This window comes from Gavialis gangeticus, unplaced genomic scaffold (assembly GCF_001723915.1).
Source record: "Gavialis gangeticus isolate Ggan-Ray unplaced genomic scaffold, GavGan_comp1, whole genome shotgun sequence".
NCBI classification, from domain to species: domain Eukaryota; kingdom Metazoa; phylum Chordata; order Crocodylia; family Gavialidae; genus Gavialis; species Gavialis gangeticus.
Genome location: NW_017729006.1, coordinates 29076552 through 29092315, shown reverse-complemented (window position 1 = coordinate 29092315; position 15764 = coordinate 29076552). Strand labels below are relative to the sequence as shown.

The window sequence follows — 15764 nt, the reverse complement described above, 5'->3', positions numbered from 1 at the left end:
CATGGGTTAGTGAATCAGGGAGCTTCATGCCTTCATGTGGGACCAATGCCTTCTTGTGAAGCACAGGGTTTCTCCACTTACCAGACATCCCCACAGAATCTCAAGACAGGTATGTGTGTAAGTGGGGACACCCCAATTTTCCCTGTTTATCCAGATCCCAGAGATCTCAGAGATCCCAGGAATGCATCTGAGCAACCAGGGAAGCCATGCTCACCCAGATATGTCCTCAGATATCCTGGAGGTGCATCTTAGTAAGCAGGGAAAGTCAGGCAGACACTCCAAGGGCTTCAGGGGCCTGACTGCCCAGGAATTCCAAGGGTATGCAGGATTAGGTCCCTTAAGCCCTTACAGCAGGCAGCTGGAGAGTCCAGACAGCCATAAGCAAGCAGACATCCACTATAATAAAGTGGCACAAATTATTACTAACTTCTGTCTGAAGGATTTTTTGGAGCATTTGTGGTGCAATAAAAGGTAGGGGTATGTATTTGTGTTCACTTTGTGCTGCCATAAACATTTTTATGGCAGCACAAAGCTGACCAAAGGCGACGTCTGTTTCTACACTTAGTACTTCGTTAGTAGGTACTTAGCTTCTTCATCACAATACTAGATTGTATCTGTTCAAAGAGGAGTGAGTTTTCACTAATTTTCCAAACTCTGGGAGAAAATATTAACTTTTTCTCATGCTATTGGTCTAGTAAGAGCTGCTTTCCACAAGAAAGGCAAGATCTGCCATTTTGAAACCAGTGTTTCTAATCTCTCCCTTTGGTTATAAAGGCTATTGCAGTATTTCTAAATTAGGCATTTAAAATCTCACTTGCTGCTATTTTTTGTTTTGAAATATTGGTATTTTAAATTCTTATGACAGCCTCTGAGGAATTTTTTTCCCTTCCTTCTAGTGATGCTTATTCTTAAGATTTTAGTAGATGTTAGTTACTTGTACAAACAGGTTATTCATACAGTTGATTGTTTCAGTCAAGAGAGAACTGAAGGACTCTTTTCTGGTGGAGTAGTAGTTTGATTTTGTACGTTTCAGGATGTGCAAACTCTAAACCAATTTGTGGAAATGTTTATATGTAAAAGCAGGTTGTCTTAAATAACACTTTCACATAGTACTGAATTTTGAGAACTAATTTGAATTTAATGTAAGAACAAGGAGAACCCTGGTCTGAGATGGGTTTCATTTTCTCTGTCTGAAATTGCCAAGTGTCTGCTGAGTAATAGGAAACAATTTCTAAGCAACTTAACTCTTAATTCAGATAAAGCTTAATTTTGATAGGGAATTTTTAACTGAAGGTTCTTGATTCGTATGTCATTTAAGTTTTGAGGAATTATTATTTTCATCTTTGTTTCCCATTATTTTGTGGTACTCATAAATACAGATGTCTTCCCAAAGTGAATTGTAACAAGATATGGAAAATAAAATCTACAAGGAAAATTTAGAAAACTTTGTGTGATCAGAGTGAAACAGAGATGTGCTTGCACATGAATGAATGAGACAAAGATGACTGGGTTCAGTTAGTCTTTTTAGTTAAGAAGCACAAAACAAATAATGGGCCTAAGACACAGTACAGAAGGAGTAGGTCCAGTAACAAAAGAGACTTTGAGATGTGATAAGCAATAGAAGAAGTTTGTGGCAGAAGTTATGGAACTGCCTCCGTTACAATCTTCTATCAAGATTGTTTTTAGAATAATGAAATTACTTCTGCTGTGTTGCAAAGGAAAGATCTGTATCAATGGTGTATCAGGTCATTTATTTTCTGGACCACATTCTTCCCACTGTTTCTCATACCTTCACTGAGTTTTTCTTCAAGACGTTTTGTTCCCTCCACAAAGAGGAGTGAAATGTGCTGCTTAGATCATGGTTTAACAACTGAACTATATAATTCAGTAAGCTTCCTTAGAACCTAAGTGCTTCTGCAGTTATAATGCAATACACACATTAATTTTACTATTCACTGCATATGCCTCAGGATATAGAAAGCAGGTAACCATTTAAAAATATTTGCTCTCTCTCAAATACTTCTGAGGCAAGAGATTAGTTTCCTGGATTGAAATATAACATTTTTAAAAATTGCAGTAGTATGGCTAAAACATTGGATTAATGTTTCAACTCTATAAAGAAAGGCAGTAAAATAAGGGAATATTACAGCCCAGTTTAGCATTAATATGCACAACTATTGACTACTATGTCTTAACTTACGCAAGAATATATTCCAAGCAGAAAGCAAGAATATATTCCAAGCAGCTGAGAGTGGGCTAATGACTGAATTGAGATGAAGTGTTTTGTGAATGGAGTGAGCCTCAAAAATCTGTAGTGAAAAGGATTCAAGGGCAGTTCAGTGTATAACCTAATTAATATGCTTTTCTACAACTCTTTCAGGAGATTAAGTTTTACATTGGAAGAGTTAAAGCTAACTATTGTTTTTCAACTGACTGATTAATGTTTGCAAAGCCCTGTGAAGAAGTAAGGTACTGCCTAACCACTATTGTGGGGCTGATCTCAAGAAAAAGTATTAACTGTGTGTAGGAGATTTCATTTATATATATGTAAATACTATATTTTTTTCTTGGCACTTTGGTCTCTGCTGTTGCCATTCCCATGCTTTGTGAGTCATGGTTATTAAATCAGAGATATGTTACAATGTCTGCTTCATCAGGTTGGTTTTGTTCTGCTGACCTAGCTTTTAATTTCATAGCCTGAATAATTTGAAGTAGCACCTGAAGATTATAACAGTTCGTGGGAAAACTCTTCACCGTGCTATGGGGTCCCAAAATGTACAGTTGAGATGACAACTGAGAGGCAGTTTCCTTTCCCCTCAAGAAGATGCATTTCCAATCCTGACAGATTTCACAGATGAATTTAAGGTTTGCCTTTCCATCCTAATCACTTCCCCAAACTTCTTTAATAATTAGGCCACTGTTATCAGATATTAACAGTGCCAAAAAATGGAACAGTAGGGGTACTTCCAGTCAGAATTGTTAGTACATTGGCACAGCTGAATGGGGAATCTTGCAGAAGACTGGCACGTGCTATACTACTGTCCAACTAGTAGTTTGGTTTTTTAACACACATTTTACTTATAGCAAGGGAGAAAAACCTATAAAGGGAGTTTTGGAGTGTAACGTTTTTTGTGGGGAAAGTTGAAAAGAGGAATAGGGGAAAGATTAAAGTTGCTAAGGCTAATCATCTTGATTGGAGCTCTTTCAGCTCACCAGCAGCCAGCTCATATCTTCAAAAGCAGGGATTGGTGATCTAGGGCACATAGGCTGTATTAACCCCGCTGAGCACTTTTACTTGGTCTGAGACACCTGGATATGGATGGCAATTCAGTGGTAGGAGATACTGCAGTGATTCAGCAGTAGATGGCTTCGGTGGTGTTTGCCAAGTCACATGTATGGCAGTGATATGGAGAAATAGTAGCAGCCAAATTGGAAGTGCTGACCTGCCTTAGATGAAGCTGTGTTGTTTAAACCCATTGTTCCTAAAAGGTACCTAACTCCTGTTTGGGGAAATCAGATGCGAGTAAGTGATATTGGTGGATCACAGCTCAGAATTATACCTGATGTGAATGAGGAACCACCAAATGGTTTAGGATAAGAGCAGTGTGAGATCTCCCCATTCTACACTCCAATTAGTATACTAATATACAAGTATACTATCTCCATTAGTATACTAATACTACCAGACTGAGATTTTCTGGGCATTTTTGTCCACATCTAGTTCCATTATCTCAGTGATGCTTTAACACTCTCCAGGATTGATTCTACCCAAGAAAGTGCTTGAGAATTCAGAGGTTTTGTCCTACTACACTTCATAGAGTTTCTATGATGAAAGATCAGCTCTAAACCATAGCAGAGGCTCCTTAGGATTCCTTCTGGTGGAAGGTGCTTTAGTTTTATGCTGAATCAGTGCATTCATGCTCAGGTATTTTCCCTAGTCACTGCTGTTCACTTCTGGAGACTCCTGGTTGACCCTGAGCAGACAGGATGTTCAGGCACACTACAGCCATTCCTTTACTGCTACGCTTCCTGGCCTATCAGATGTCTTGTATGATATGTGCCAACACCAATCCTATGGAAGTTTTATGGCAGTGGGATTCCTGCAACATTTTGTATCATTCAGTTGTAACTGGTTTTTTAAGAGATGACTTTGAATGTTTCCAGGAAAAGTGTTCTTTTCCTTCCTGGCTTGATTGGTTGTTTGTTGCCTTTTCCATCTGCTCATTTGTTTTTCCTGTGTGCAATTCTCCTGCTGTTGCTCACTTATAAAATATTTTTTTATTTGTCTCTATTGTTTTTCCTGCTTATTTTACATAGTGGCCATATCTGTTTTACACTGACATTTTTAATAGGCATTTTTGGTAGGGAGAAGAGGTGGATGGGCAATAAGGGAGGGAGGGACTGGACAACAAGGCAAAGGAAATAGACTATAAAATGCCTGCAAAATTTACATCTTCTTTGCAGAATTCCTTTACAGGGGGAAATGATAAGCTAGTAATGTTGAAGCTAGTCAGGTTTTCAGCATGAAAAATCTCCACTCCTGTTACTAAGAAAGATGAGATGTGTGGAATCAGGATGTGCAAAGGAAAGCAGACTGGATTGTGTTAAATATGGTCTAAACAGAGCCTCTGGATTTGTATCCCATTACCTGAACTAGCTTTATAAGCCCTATGCAACTCAGTGAGTTAATGACCGTGTTTATCCCTATTGACCTATTCAACCTACCTTTACCTCTCTCAGCAGTAGCACTTCTCCTTATCCTTTCTTCTTAAATTCCCTTCTGTTTAGAACCCCTGCTTTCTGCAAGTCCATTTGTAGCATCTGATGAAGTACGCAAGCTTATACCTCTCTGAATCAGCTTGTCTAAAGTGGCATCCTTCTCATCTTCAGCCTAACATGGCTAGCTACCTAGCCCTTTATATAGTTACTGACTACTCTGGAATCCCTTACTCTTTTGTGTTTCAGCAAGCACTTGTCACAGTAGTAGTATATCTTTGCAGCTATGCCTTTTTTGTATATGTGAATTAAACATGATTATATACAAACCCCACTGTGCTGCTGAGGTTCTTACATATTCTAGATTAGAGGTGTAAAACTTATCTAGCTGTCTGGGCTGGATGAAGGTCCCTGGGCTAGTCTGCAGGTTGGACCAGGACCAACCCCTGTGCAACGTCCTCAATGCTGGGTTCAGCCCATTCACTGCACAGAGCCTGCACTAGCCCTGGGGCTCACTGTGGCCATGGAACAGTGTGCTTGCATATGGCACATAAACTAGACCCAACACTGCAGGTAGCAGTGGGTTAGCCCAGTGGGGTACCATATGCTGTGTGTGGAGCCAAGGCCAGCACATGGGGTCAGTCCAATAATTCATGGGCTGGATCATACGGCTCCACAGGGCAGATCTGGCCCACGGGCAGTATGTTTGATACCCCCATTCTAAATCTTGTTTAAACAACAAAGGACACAAAAGTGAGGTTCATAAAAACTGTCTGGGGGTAGGGGGAAACCATGTTTTCTAAAATAGTCATAGAGGCTTGAATAAGCCCAGAAAGCAAAGATATTCCTGAGTTTTAGGAACACAGTGGTGCCAGAGTGACATTGGAGTAAAGAAACAAAACCTTACTCTATATGTACCTGAGCACGGGCACTTTTGTGACTAGTCTCTTCCAGTCCTACTTCTTAGCTCTGAAAATTACAGCACAGTGAGAAAGTCATCACAGTGGTCATTCTAATTTGTATTCTCTTTGACTAGGGGCAGACATTAAAAAAGCCTAAGCCTGAATTGATTCAGTTTTTGCAAGTTAGTCTAACCTGCGTAGGTTGAACTGGTTTGCAACTGTACAGACATTTCCTCTGGACTGAGAAAATGTAGGCACATGCCTGCTGTGGCTCATGCTAAAAGTGGGAGGGGGGGCGGTACACAAGAGCAGCCCTCCCTTCCCTTCTAGAGTGCTGAGCTGAACTGCAGGATAGCCAGGCCCCAGCAGGATGCTCTGAGTAGGAAGGGATTTAAACTCCCACTCTGGTCTGCACAGTCTCAGGCTTTTCTCCGCTCGCTGCTCAAGGGGCAGGAGTGTTGCCAGACCCCTGCCCCGGACTAGCACTCTGAGGCAAAGGATGTGTGTGCAGTGCATGCATCTGTTGATGATACTGACCTGTTCAATCTCTCTCTCCCTGCTTCTTCATACTGTCTGCAGCAAACCTGAAAGGTGAGGGAGCTGATAACACAGCTTTTATCAGCCCATCAACAAAACAAAACCCTCTCTCATTAGTTCAAGCTCTTCTTAAACAGCTTTTTCCAAAGAAGGAATGGAGGGACATTACCAGCTGATCTGCTGATTAGCTCCAAAATGTCTGTCCCTAGTCCTTCTGTCTAATCATACAGTTCTTACCAAGTTAAATCAGGGGTATCCATGATACAGGCAATGGAGCACTATCATCTGGTCCATGATACTACCTGCCTGCTGGACCAGACCCACAGGCCAGGTCCAATGTGCAAGTAGTGTACAGGGCTGGATCCAACATGTGTACAGTATGTGGCATGTAAGGCCAGATGTGGTACATGTAGCATGTTACACACATACATCTCATGTGTGGGGCTGGTGGCCAGGCCCAATCTGGCCCAGCCCCACACTACTCATCTGGACAGTGGGAACTGATGGGTTTGACACCCCTGAATAGCGACCCCACCCTAACTCTCAAATTAAAGTTTCTTCAGAGAGTACGTCTGACAATCTTTTGTTATGAGTCAGATGAATTGTAGGACAAGGACATGGGGCCAGGTTCTCAGGAGAGACATTTGTATATCTCCATTGACTTTAATCAAGCGACATGCATGCCCACTAGCTGAAGACCTGAACCTCAGTACTTGGGGTGTCAGACATGCATGTCCAGTGTTCCACAATTAAGTAACTTGTTGTGAAGGGGGAAAAAAGAGCAATTCAAATTCAATGAGTAATTTATTTCACTATGGTTAATTTATAGTAATTAGCTAAAGTCCTTCTAAGTTTTTATTCATGAGTACTGTAAATTATGGTAGGGCACAGGATACTGTGTTCCTCCTAACAGAGTTTCATCTTGATTAGACAAAACAACTTCAAGTCACTGTTTGTCAATCCTATTTCCATTCTCTTAAAGGCCTTTCCATTTCATAGAAAAGCATGACTAATCTAAATGAAATGTCCCCTCATCCCTGAAAGCAAAACTCAGATTTCCACATCAGAGTTTAAAAACATATTCTTTATTTATAAGTGTTTTTCCGTTCCTGAAGTGCTGAGGGGGTATAGAAGGCAAAGGAATACTTTTCTGTGTGGCTCGCACAATGCTCTGACATGTAACAGGCAGTTCAGAATTATTTATCTCCAGTGGCTGTCTCATTACAAAGAAATTTTTCAGGGTGTAATGGGAAACTCTTAGCAAGATGGTATTGGTCTCCCTGTCTCTCTTTTCTTATTGATATAGACTCTTCAGAATGTAATGAATTTTGTCCTTGTTCTAAGGCTTTCTGTCTACAGTTCTGAACTAAAATTTTCACGTAAGGTTGGTTCAACTGGTTCTAGATCTTTATCAGTATCTACAGACTGAATTCTTCTGACAAAATATGCTTAATGTTGTGGACTCCTGATTTTCTGGATTCCTTTTAATTGGCTTTTGGACCTGTATGTGACATAAGAACAGTATAGATTTTATCCTTTGATCTCTGAGATAATGGACAAAAGATAAAAGGTAGTGCTTAATTTTTTTTGGAGCCTTGATGCAGTCAATTTCTAGGTCCTGCTGACCCAATCTTTAATCTTTCATGTGGTAGGTGAGATGACTCTTGTGATGGTTTCTTTGTGAACTGTCAGAGAAGATAATTTGGAGTAATAACTCTTCTGTCTTATGAAATGTTTTGGGACAAGTTTCTAGTCTGACAGTATTCATCTTCAGTGCATGTGTGAAGCTATTTGAGAGAAGCAGTGGGAATGGGTTTACAGCTCATAACCTCATTCTATCAGATCTGAGAGTATGTGACATATCTATCTTGCATTGGCTGAATTAAACTGAATCTTAACTAAGACAGAAGAATAGGGATGCTAATGGTGGGGGGTGGAATCTACTGACTAGTTAGTTATTTCAATCCCTTCAAGTACAGCTAAATACTTTTTGATGTAGCAAACCTAGGTCAAATCTATTATAACCCAGGCTTTTTTCTGGGTAATTTGGTATGGAATGTTCAGTAAATATGCTTCTTTTCTACACTTATATTTATATGTTTATCTCAAGACATGTTTTCTGTTTAACCTTTTCCAAAATAATTGTGTATGCAACTTTTCTGGCTAATTGAAATGGGAAATCACTAATACAAGCAACCTATGGTGTATTTAAGCATTGCACAACCTTCTCTAGCCTCTTGACTATTTTAGACTGATTCTCTTTTGGGCAGAAACATATAGTGATAACCAGTATATAGGTGCTTTGCTGATGAGAAAAGGAGACTAAGATGAAAGAGCATTCTTACTTTTCATCTGAGAATTTGAAGCCAAAGTCCAGATTCATTACTGTTATAATACAGTGCAACCCTACTCATATCAACAGAGTGTGGCACCTTCTTAGATCTGTTCTGAGATGGGTCCCAGATCTACAGTCGAAAAGCTAGTTCAGTGACCTACTGAACCAGCTTATCCTCTGTGTTTCATATCACAGAGAATGAAACCTCAGCAAATTATTTCTTGATTTGGATTTAACCAAACCAGGTTATCTATTAATAATATTTTGCTCTTTGTTTTGTCGTATGCTTTTATCTCATGCTGTCAGTTTCTAAGGAAAAGATCACTGGCTTTTGTTCTAATGGCAGTTGAGCCTTCTAAGTAATGTGGTTCCTAGGGAAAGGAAATTACCCAATTGGCAGTGGTATTACTACTTTATTATAGCTTTTCTGCCATAGCCCTGTTGCAGTGACCTTTCCTTGTCTTAAATTACATTGTTTTCCTGTCATGTGACAGAAAGGTAGCAAAAGGTTTACTGCAGAATTATTGCCTGTAGACTACAAGGAACAGCAGTCTATCTAGATAGCTTGACATATTGCAATATTCCTGCAGTATTAGGTATGTGGGTTTTTTCCTCTTACGTATTGTATGTGTTATTAGGACCATTTTCAATATTATGGGTAACAGCTGCAACAGCGGTTGTTATTTTAACAATATCTTTTCTTCTGGAAAAAGCAAAAAAATATGATGCTCTTTCTCCTGAGTCAGCTGCTCTTCAGCTTGTATGATGTTATTGTCAAAAGTACTCCGGAAAAGCAGATTGTATATAAATGCTATATAATATATATTTCTCATTCATGGATCTTGCTGCACCTGAGAAATGTTTGTGGAGCCTCCCAACACCTTTTTCCAGTTAAAATATTGCCATTGTGAAATTTCATGAATTGGAAAACTAGAAAAGATGTACAGAGAGAATAAATGACCTATCCAAAGTCATGCAATGAATCAGTTGCAGATCTGGGATTAGATGCTATAGAGCCTAGTCATCCTCTAGCCCCTTTACAAATCTTCATTCTCCCTTATTGCTGAGTCTTCTCTCAAACAAGTTAGCCAGCATGTTGTTCTGGCTTTTCACTCAGCTCAACATCTTGCTGATGAAGAAAAGTTTAGCATATTTCTCTGACAAACGTGATGAGCGTTTTGAACAAGGGATCTATAAATAACTGGTCCCGAGGAGACAATGACTTATTACAAAACGTCTCTCGCACCTTTTGAGGGTGGTAACATGAATGTCAAATGATCATATTTATATGGCTGAGTGAATTATTTGACTGATTTAACCTCGCTTTTTGGCTCTTGGAGTATCTGTAAGGCAATAGCAATTTTATCAGATTTCACTTTTTATCCATATGCATTCATTAATTTTTTTTCAATTTATTTTGTGGACTGATTGTGCATTCTCTGTATTCAAACTGAGTTATTTTATGTGTGATTAGACTTTGATTTTCCCTCCTGATATGATGGGCATAACCATTACAGTCTGCTGGAGAGCTTGAGATAACCACTGAAACTTTTGGTATCTCAGGGGAAGTTCAGCTGTGAAGAGAGAGGTTGCAGATATATTGGATTATGAACTTGACAAAACCTTGAACCTTTTCTGCCTCATGTGTACTTTGTCCAATTTACCATTCCTGGAAGAAGTAGACTTATATGTAGTGTCTGGAGGTAGAATTTTAGATTTTAAATCTTTATCCTTCCTACATTCACAGTAGCAAAAGGTGGTGAGTGCAATGTTAATGGTGCTGTCAGCTCCATATTTACCTTCTTTAAGTGCTGCTGTATACTGTTGGGTTTTGTTGTCTGTTTTTGTTTCGTTTTTGCAAGGGCTTGGGGGATCTCTGTCCTTATGTCTATATTGAATAGCCAAACATAGAAATAGCATGGATATGTGAGCAAAACTAAATGGCAGGGGCTTTTATATTTTCATATATATTTGTGGGATCTTCTTTTATCAGCATTCACCTCTCTCAACTTTCTGTTTTAATATAGGAATAATACAACCTTCAAAGTTATTCTTACTCATTGGTCATGTTGATTTTTCTCATTCCATTAGAAGACACTCTTCCTACTAGTTTATTCTGCAGAAAGAAAGGAGGTGGGGAGGAACTGAGGCACTAGCCCTGGTTTCCAACGCTGGGAGGGTGGGAGGACATAAAAATAGCAGGAGCTGTGCTGCTGGGCCAGCTGCTGCCAGCAGCACAACCATTGACACTGTTGCATGTACTGCTCAGGGCAATTAATGCCTCTGTTACTCTGCAGTATGGGCAGTATAGTCAAGATTATCATAAGCGAATAGCAATTTTGGATGTCCAGTAGAGTCATATGCAAGAGTCTTAGCTAGTCAGGAGGTTCTTAGTGAGTCCTTTTGCAAAGTGCTGACAAATACAATCTGAAAAACAAGCCCTTTCAAATTGTCCCAAGTTTGTTGCACACATAGGGTGACCTATGAAAACAATGGTCTGTACATTTTCTCATTGGTAATGCTTTCTTTACATGCAGTAATAATATATTGCTCTTATAGCACTTTTCATCTTTGCAAAGACCTTCAGTGTTGTTATTCCCACTTTTGCCTGTGGGGAAACAGTGGCACATGGAGGGTAAGCGACCCTTGCAAGGTCACCCAACAGATCATAAGTCTTCTAAGCCTTAGTAGAGTATCCTATCCACTTGGTCATGCTGCTTTTTCATTGCCCAGTGGTTGGTTTGGTGCTTACTTTTCTATTTTCTGTCCTGGTATTACTAAAATAATAAAAGTAATAAAAATTTCTGCCATCCTCTCCTCACTCCCAAAGAAAGAGAAAATCCTGTTACGAATAAATCTATGCAAATATTTTATATCCTGGGGGTTTTTTTAAATTAAAAAAACTCATTTAACTGGTAGCCCTATAGCCTACAAAAGTACATGTATTTGTACAAGATTGGTAGCAACTTCTATTAAACTGATGGGCTTAGATTTAGGTTAGTTGGAGTTGAGAACCAACCATTTTCCTGTTTCCTTGCTTTTTCTTTTTCTGGAATCTGTCCAGGGTGCAGAAATGTATAGGTCAGCTATATTTGCAATGCAAAATGGTGGTGTCAAACATGTAATGCTATAAACACCATCCTTCTAAGAATAGGCTGGTGTGGACATGCAGATATTTACCTATATTTGGTACAATTAAATAAAACCAGGGCCCATATTTTTTCTTTATTGGCTAAAAAAAAAAAAAAGGAGGAGAGGTACAGTAAAACTGAAGAGGCATTGGTTTTCTTCTCCATTTTTTTTGTTTCATTTTTCCTTCTTTCTTTTGTTTTCCACAGAGAGACAGCAGAACACAACAAATATGTTTATAGTCTGAACAATCTGAAATGCCTGTCTTTTTAATATAATTTCACAAATGAACTGACAAACAGAATGTATGTGGATAGCAGCTCTGAAAAAGCAAGAGTGTAAATAATACAACCTCCCAGGTAGAAATGAGCTGCTTTCCCAAGTGTCATTTCTCAGTGAATTAGGTGTGCTTCCCTTCCTGAAGTCATAGTCCTAGAGAAGGCAGTAGTTTGAAGGGCTACTTGAATCCCAGTAGGTGGCACACAGAGCTACAACACCAAGAATTGTGCCAAAGAGAGAGATATGCTAAGGTCTTAGCCTGATTTATACTCACAAGCCTTTTCTTCTGACCTGTCTTTCAAAAGTGGTCTTCTAGGGGCATCATAAGGAGTGATAATGATATTAGAGTTCAATGAGGATAAGCAATCGTGATGATTTAAGTCCCTGAGCTATAGCCATATGCTTGTATGTTTTTGTTTTGTTATAAATTTGGTTAGCTCCTGCTTGTGGAAATGAGATTTTGACAGTGCTGGGCTTTAGGCCAGAAATTTTGCAAGTAGGCTCTGTAAGAGGTTCCCTAAATTGTTCAGGCAGTGTGCTTCAGTTTTAACTTGCGATTAGAGCAATAGATTCTTAATAAAATCTTTAAATTTTCCTGTTAAAAATGAGCAGGCGCTGATAAACAGAGACACCATTAAGGCACTGACCTGGGACTCAAGAGAGCTTTTTTCTCCCTACGATGTGAAATGTGGCCAATGTTGTGTGTCACTTGATTTCACTTTGCCTCAGTTCCCTAATCAAAAATGAGGATAATAGAATTTCGTTTCTTCCCCTCCTTTGTTTTTATTTGCTGTTTAGATTTTAAAAATGTTGGGACAGGGATCATCTCTTACTCTGCTTTAAGCAGCACTAAGCAAAATGGGGTCTTGACTTTTGTTATTTGGATACTACTGTAATAAGAATTGATTTGTGGCGCTTCCATGAACGTAGATTTTTTGCACAGAACTTTCCAAACAAGCAAAAGATGTATCTGAGGTTGTGTGTGTGTTTTTTTTTATGCTAACTGACATCGGAAAATTTTGAAGCACTTCTTTGGGATAGACATTGAAATTTAAAACATTGACTTTGGTCTTCTGATTGGCTTATGCTCTCTGCTTTGTTCTTTCTCTGGGTTGAGAAGATATAGATAGAAAAGCATTAGATTCTCCCAAGTCTTTTGCAGTTAAAGAAATTATAGAACTCGCAAATGATTATCCTGGGTAGTATGACTGTGAATTGGTCAAGTTTTTGTGAATCCACAGACTTATTAATTTTGCTAGATTCAGTTATACAAGGAAGAACAGACTCTGAGAAGGAACAGAGAGGCCAGCCTATCGCAAGGTTATTGCCTTATTTCACAGTGTGATTTATACAGCCAAAGTACTGGCTGCATTCTCTTCTGTTTGACTCTATTTTATTTCTTCTCATCATTCTGGTATTTTATGACTTAAGGGCAAGTGCCCTCTGAGAATCTGTTCTGTTGAACCTCTGACATTATTACAGGCTGGAGGTCTGACTATCAAAAGTGCTGGGCACTGGTAGCTTCAGTTTAAGTGAATGGAAGCTGAAGGTGCTCTGAAAATCACATCCGTAACATTTTAGTCTTTTGGGGATTGAGTCATAAATTTAGGCCACTGCTTGGACTAATTTCCCCTTGACTATGCTGCTGTGAAAAAAATGAATGAAGTTTGTTAGATTAGAATGAAACTTGCAGTCCTAAATTAACTTGTGCCATTGTTACATAGCCAAGAAATTGATCAGATGTTAATAAAGCTGGCTTTAGAATTAAAACCTCATAAGTATAATTAAGCTTCAGAGATTTCTTAGTAATTGGAATGTTGCACCTCTGGAAAGATCAGGGACCCTTTTTCTTTGAGGCATAAAGTGTTCCCATGCAGGGTATGTTCTTATGGCAGCAGCTGTTGCTGCAGGAGCTGCAGCAGGATATAACAAGCCAGGCCCAGGAGAAGATGCACATCTTGTCAGTGGCTAGCTCCTGACTAGCCAGGAGTTGTTTACAAAGTCCCACAAAGCATCTTACATCTAATTTGCCAAGTTTAATCGGGAGAAAGAAGTTGTTTAAGGATAGTGAAATACGTGTTGAATCATAGGCTGGGGAGCAATTGCTCCAGGTGTAGAGACTGTTGTTGTTCAAGGTGAATGTGGAATAGGATACTTATCTAAGCACTAGCCATTTGTTCTTGATGTAGGTTAGAATGCTGGAATGTCTGTGAATTGCTAATGAAGAAGACCAAGAGGACATGAATGTGGAGGAAAGACGAGGTGAATTGATATAAAGGTTTCATGAGCTCAGATTACATGACGCATGAAAGGAGAGGGTAGGCTCAGGCTACAAAATAGTCAACAGCTTAGTGGTACAAGGCATCCATAACATGCATATGTGTGGTAAAATATCCTGTTGGGCATTCTTCTGGTTGGTTAGTGACCAGATTTGCAACAAAAAGAAGTGCTCAGTAGCCAGTGGCTTCCATTGACTCCATATTTGCTAACAGATTTTGGAAATTTGACCATAATGCAATTTATTCCACAGAAGAGAACAATTTTCTTTTAACAGATTTTCTTCCTTTTGGTGTCTCATAGGCCTTTATGTTAAATGTGTTAAATGTCTAGTTTATTTTAGGGCTAAGGAAGGATTACAGCACGGAGAATTTGCATTTATCTCCTCCCAGCACACTTTTATGTCAAGGCAATGGGGAAGGGATCCATTTAATACTTTCTTTCCAACCATTGTTATTATATGCATTTAATCTTCTAAACCTTTATGTGAAAATTATTGTCTCTGATACCTCTGTGATATGCCTCCATAAACCTGACAGAGCTAGTCTTCTCTACTTATTGTTTGATTATACATTGTCTTGTTGCTCTGTGAGTGCTTGAGTTCAGTGTCCAGTCCTCAATCAGCAGAGCTTTGGTACACACATTACTTAATGGTTGGGAAGGCTCTATTTTTTTTTTATTACCAGGCTTGAAGTTTTGCTTATGTTTTTCTTATTCTGCTTGGGATATAATCAGCAAACAAAGGTAGTTTGTTGTCCTGTCCTTCCTGCAGGTTTCCTGGAGAAGATTCTATACCAGGGGTCAGCCACATTTTTGAATCAGTACTGGCTACATTATACTTGTCAATCACATAATAGGAAAATATTCAATTTATGGTCAATAAACAGCTTGTGATTCTACCAAACATCTCAGCTTCTTTTCAGTATTTGATAATCCCTTAACCCACTGATTGGCAACATTTTTGGGCAGAGTACCAAAATCACCTGCAACCTTGACTTTTAAGATGTTGGCATGCCAGGGGTGGCATGCCACAAGGTGCCCATTCCCTGTTTTGGCAGGGCAGCCTCAGCCCTGTCCCTGCCAGCCGCCCATGCATGTGCACCCACCGCCAGCAACAAGCTGAGCCAGGGCTCCACAGACCCCGGTGCAGCCACTTGCAGCCTCCCAGCCGCCTGCCACAGCTGGCCCGGGCTCTGGGAAGGCTCCTGCTGCTTGCCATAGAGCCTAGGCTGCTCACAGAAGGCTGTGGGGAGACTGCAAGCAGCTGCACCAGGGTCTGCAGAACCCTGGCTTGTCTTGTTGCTGGTGGCGGGTACACATGCACCTTGAAGTGGACAGCGGGGAAGGGGCCAAGCTGCACTGCCACACAAGGATTGCGCCTCTTGTGATTCCCTTGCCATCCGTCCCACCATGCAAAATGTCTTTACATGCTATGCTCTGGCATCTGTGCCAGGGTCTGCCTACCCTTCTATACTGTCTCGTGTTTCCTTTCAAGTTGCAGACTGCTGTTGGTTCAATGGCATAGTGTATGTCCCACCTTCACCCCCCAACACACACACACACACACACACACACACACACACACACAC

At 39.8% G+C, this 15764-nt stretch overlaps 1 protein-coding gene across 3 annotated transcripts in view; it reads left to right on the top strand.

The window, feature by feature from the left end:
• Positions 1 to 15764, top strand: part of ELMO1 (engulfment and cell motility 1) — a 544813-nt gene that overhangs the window by 364893 nt on the left and 164156 nt on the right. The window lies entirely within an intron of this gene.